Genomic DNA, 5,805 nt, shown 5'->3' with positions numbered 1-5,805 from the left:
AGAGTAGTGAACAGTCTAGTGAACAGTGTAGTGAACAGTGTAGTGAACAGTGTAGTGAACAGTGTAGTGAACAGAGTAGTGAACAGTGTAGTGAACAGTGTAGTGAACAGAGTAGTGAACAGAGTAGTGAACAGTGTAGTGAACAGTGTAGTGAACAGTGTAGTGAACAGTGTAGTGAACAGAGTAGTGAACAGTGTAGTGAACAGAGTAGTGAACAGTGTAGTGAACAGAGTAGTGAACAGTGTAGTGAACAGTGTAGTGAACAGAGTAGTGAACAGTGTAGTGAACAGTGTAGTGAACAGAGTAGTGAACAGTGTAGTGAACAGATGAGAGTACAGAAAAGTGAAGTGAACAGTGTAGTGTACAGTGTAGTGAACAGAGTAGTGAACAGTGTAGTGAACAGTGTAGTGAACAGAGTAGTGAACAGTGTAGTGAACAGTGTAGTGTACAGAGTAGTGAACAGAACAGAGTAGTGAACAGTGTAGTGAACAGTGTAGTGAACAGAGTAGTGAACAGTGTAGTGAACAGTGTAGTGAACAGAGTAGTGAACAGAACAGAGTAGTGAACAGAGTAGTGAACAGTGTAGTGAACAGAACAGAGTAGTGAACAGAGTAGTGAACAGAACAGTGTAGTGTACAGTGTAGTGAACAGAGTAGTGAACAGAGTAGTGAACAGAACAGTGTAGTGTACAGTGTAGTGAACAGAGTAGTGAACAGTGTAGTGAACAGTGTAGTGAACAGAACAGTGTAGTGAACAGAGTAGTGAACAGAGTAGTGAACAGTGTAGTGAACAGAACAGAGTAGTGAACAGAGTAGTGAACAGAACAGAGTAATGAACAGAACAGAGTAGTGAACAGTGTAGTGAACAGAGTAGTGAACAGTGTAGTGAACAGAGTAGTGAACAGAGTAGTGAACAGTGTAGTGAACAGAGTAGTGAACAGTGTAGTGAACAGTGTAGTGAACAGAGTAGTGAACAGAGTAGTGAACAGTGTAGTGAACAATGTAGTGAACAGAGTAGTGAACAGAGTAGTGAACAGAGTAGTGAACAGTCTAGTGAACAGAGTAGTGAACAGTGTAGTGAACAGTGTAGTGAACAGTGTAGTGAACAGAGTAGTGAACAGTGTAGTGAACAGTGTAGTGAACAGAGTAGTGAACAGTGTAGTGAACAGTGTAGTGAACAGAACAGTGTAGTGAACAGTGTAGTGAACAGAGTAGTGAACAGAGTAGTGAACAGTGTAGTGAACAGAGTAGTGAACAGAGTAGTGAACAGTGTAGTGAACAGTGTAATGAACAGAGTAGTGAACAGAGTAGTGAACAGAGTAGTGAACAGTGTAGTGAACAGAGTAGTGAACAGTGTAGTGAACAGAGTAGTGAACAGAGTAGTGAACAGAGTAGTGAACAGTGTAGTGAACAGAGTAGTGAACAGTCTAGTGAACAGTGTAGTGAACAGTGTAGTGAACAGTGTAGTGAACAGAGTAGTGAACAGTGTAGTGAACAGAGTAGTGAACAGTGTAGTGAACAGAGTAGTGAACAGTGTAGTGAACAGTGTAGTGAACAAAACAGTGTAGTGAACAGTGTAGTGAACAGTGTAGTGAACAGAGTAGTGAACAGAACAGTGTAGTGAACAGAGTAGTGAACAGTGTAGTGAACAGAGTAGTGAACAGTGTAGTGAACAGTGTAGTGAACAGTGTAGTGAACAGAACAGTGTAGTGAACAGAACAGTGTAGTGAACAGTGTAGTGAACAGTGTAGTGAACAGTGTAGTGAACAGAACAGTGTAGTGAACAGAACAGTGTAGTGAACAGTGTAGTGAACAGTGTAGTGAACAGAGTAGTGAACAGTGTAGTGTACAGTGTAGTGAACAGTGTAGTGAACAGAGTAGTGAACAGTGTAGTGAACAGTGTAGTGAACAGTGTAGTGAACAGAACAGTGTAGTGAACAGAACAGTGTAGTGAACAGTGTAGTGAACAGTGTAGTGAACAGAGTAGTGAACAGAGTAGTGAACAGTGTAGTGAACAGTGTAGTGAACAGAGTAGTGAACAGAGTAGTGAACAGTGTAGTGAACAGTGAACATTTCAGCAAACATGAGAAATAACGAGGCATTAAAGTGCTCTGAGGGACCGAGGCAGCAAAACTTCAAACTTCTCCATTCCGACATTTCAGAACTATTTTAATGGTCATCGGCACACACACTGGTGTTAGTGTTTGACAGTTTCACTGTATAAACGTTTTGATTGATACGGTGTTGAAAAAGAACCACAGGCTTCGAAGGCAAAGTTTCGTGCTTATGGCTCAGAGAAGAAAGGCTGGGTGGTGCATTTACACACTCTGAGTAATGAGACGGAGCCGAACTTAGCTCAGCATACATTTCAGCTCACACACACAGAGGGAGAGAGAGAGGGAGAGAGAGAGGGAGAGAGAGAGGGAGAGAGAGAGAGGATAATATGCACATGCTAAAATACTGCGGTCAAAAGTGCACCTGCTGAATATGGAAGCGAGCTCTTAAATCACCGAGCTCGTTTGCAATTTAAAGGAAAAGAAGGGGAAAGTGTTTGTGTGATCGTGACAAGGGGGAATTCAAGGGCAAAAAATGACCAGTAATAGCCAGAAAAAAAAGTGTAGCAGTACACGGCCCCGGCGTAACAAGGTACGTGGGAAAATGTCACAGCCCATTACAAATGATTTTCAAATGTGAGCAATTTTTTCCGCGCTCCGGTCGTCCGGCCTGTTTTCGACCCCTTAAAACAAGGCCATGTAACATTTTCCCCTTCCTGAGCTGAGTCACGCTCCAAAAGCAGGGCTACTAAATCACCACGTAAATAAAAAGAGACACAGGAAGTGCTATAAGTGGAAAATGACGCCATCAACCATGTGCAATTGCGTGAGGGGCGTGGCCTCGTCGCTCCGGTCCAAAAGAGCTCATAACGAACGCATCAAGTTAACACTCAGCGAACGTATATCCAACACCATGGCGGCACATTACCTAACCCCGGAACCTTCCAGAAAATAAGTGTTCCCATGCCTTTATGTTCGGATTTATTTCACGAAACACAGATTTATTGCGCCGAAGCCTCTTCATGATAGGACTGCGACGAGAAACAAGCCGAAATATAATTGGAGCCCAATTGGAGTGGGCCCTGAGCCTTGAGAAAGGCCGCGCGATGCCAAAAAGAAGGAAAGCAATTACATCTAGAGCGCCGCGTGATGTCTTTCTACGAGTCAAATAGCCCTGTCTGCAATTTGTGCTGTAATTTCAGCCTCTTAAAGCCGTTTCTTTGTACCTACAATTCATCAAAACCTGAACATCAAAGCCACAAAAACATCTGCACACACACACACACACACACACACACACACACACACACACACACACACACACACACACACACACACACACACACACACACACGTGTACAGGGCGAGTTCTGATGTTTCAATTCATCAGAGATTTTCTGATATTATCTTGTATTTAAAACCAGCTCGAGTTCCGTCTACTTTAAACATGAAACGGAGCTGAACAGGAATCTTTAATTACCCTGAAAAGCCCTCGGGGCAACAGTCACAAAGAGAAACGGTACGAAATGGTACTTCGGTGCATCTGTGATTATTACGACAACGTCTGGATGTGTGACTGAGCGACCGATGTGTTAAACGACGAGATGAACGGTGCTGTGAGGATCACTTCCTCCTTCAGAAGATCAGATTCACCGTCGTTCTTCGACGCAAAATATCCGACAGATAAAACAATCATAAAGATTCACAAAGTTCATGTGGATCACTTCCATCTCAGCGTCTTCACTGATCGCAGCTCCTACGTCCACACTCATCATCTTCATCATCTTCATGTGAGCAGGACACACGGTCACGGTCACACACGGAGAGCTACGGTCCAGATCGTATTCTAACTCTGTTCTTATTCTGATGACATCATGACGCTTTACAGACATGAACCCACACAACTGTCCTAAACCGTGGCCTGTAGCAGCAGCGCAGCAGCAGCGGTGCAGCAGAATGAGGACTCGTGTAGAGCCGTGATCACGAGGTGCTGGAACACGGACATGGATTTAAACAGTAAACTTTCTCAACTTTCCACACGGGTTCTCATGTCCTCTGGATAACACTCGGCTGAGGCGATAAATGTCGTATGGCAAGAACGAAGGAGTAGAAAAGCCTCGTTTACACCACGATGTCAGATGCCCGAAACTCACCATTTAACAGCACTCAGGTTTAATAATAATAATAATAACTTAAAAATGTTTTTTTTATATATTAATTAGCTGGTCCATCATGTCTGTGTGCTCGCTGTGTGCGAAAGAGAGAGAGAGAGAGAGAGAGAGGGAGAGAGAGAGAGAGAGAGAGAGAGAACGGGAGAGAGAGAGAGAGAGAGAGAGGGAGAGGGAGAGAGAGAGAACGGGAGAGAGAGAGAGAGAGGGAGAGAGAGAGGGAGAGACTTTTTTTTGACCTTTTCAACACTTTATTTACACAAGTCATGTATCATTAAAATTCATGGTGACTTAATAAATAAATAAATAAATAAATAAATAAATAAATAAATAAATAAAGATGTGAAGCTGGTTTCTACATTGATTAAAACATGGGTGATTAGTTGAACTCTGTGTGTAAGAGAGAGAGAGAGAGAGAGAGAGAGAGAGAGAGAGAGAGAGAGAGAGAGAGAGAGAGAGAGAGAGAGAGAGAGAGAAACTCTTTTTTTTTGTCTAATAATAATATAATTTTTATTTATTTTTAAATGAGAGAGTCATAAACGTGTATTTTACTGGATGTCGATATTTAAATCCATCCCGATTGACCTCTGGCAGAACGTCGGCAGCTCGTTGGCTGGCTGTGTGAGCGCTCGGCCAGCGGGGGGGTGGGGGGAGAGCGAGAGAGCGCATTAATAAAGAATGTAATTGGTCATTAGGGACGAGCGAAGGCGAACCCTCGCACCAACACCACTGACACCACACTGAACCTTACCTGGATTAATGCTACACGACGTTTTACAGCCTTCCTGCAGGATCTGCGCTGGGAATAACGAGCACTGGGATCAAATCTGTAGAGAAAAGTATCAGAGCGAGCGTTTTCCTGCTGAGAGCGGCGTGAGAACACGCAGAGGAACCAGCAGGCGTGAGAACACGCAGAGGAACCAGCAGCAGCCAAAATGGCAACTTCTAAACACCAGAGTCACAACAGCAGTTATTTTTACTCGTCAACACATGAAGCTCGTTAAGCTCTGAGGCCCAATTACAGATTCAGTTCTCTCACTGCATGAAGCTGCTGGAACACTGAGATGGAGTAAAGACGACAGTCAAGCACTAAACACACACACACACACACACACACACACACACACACACACACACACACACACACACACACACACACACACACACACACACACACACAAGCGCACACACACACTTTTACTTATTTATATATATATATATACTCCTCTCTGGCGAATGGGGAGTGTGATAGTTGCTGATGTCAGTCGTTAATTGTGTGTGTGTGTGTGTGTGTGTGTGTGTATGTGTGTGTATGGGGGGTGTTGGGGGTTGGTGGTGGTGGATTCACAGCTTTACTTCTGACACTGGAGACTTCTTCCATAGACATTACATAAACTTCAAAATAAAGAGGTCCCTGTGACCAAGCTGTTGCTATGGAAACGATAACATGTTGCATGAATATAAATATGTTGCTAGATACTGATGCTCAGTGAGAACAAACGCAGCAGATACAGATGCAGTCTGTGATATGTATAACAGTACACAGCATTAAATGTTCTCCTGCTCGTTCTCCCACGTGTTCTC

The sequence above is a fragment of the Tachysurus fulvidraco genome, chromosome 4 (assembly GCF_022655615.1).
Source record: "Tachysurus fulvidraco isolate hzauxx_2018 chromosome 4, HZAU_PFXX_2.0, whole genome shotgun sequence".
Classification (NCBI taxonomy): domain Eukaryota; kingdom Metazoa; phylum Chordata; class Actinopteri; order Siluriformes; family Bagridae; genus Tachysurus; species Tachysurus fulvidraco.
This window is presented reverse-complemented; position numbering follows the sequence as displayed.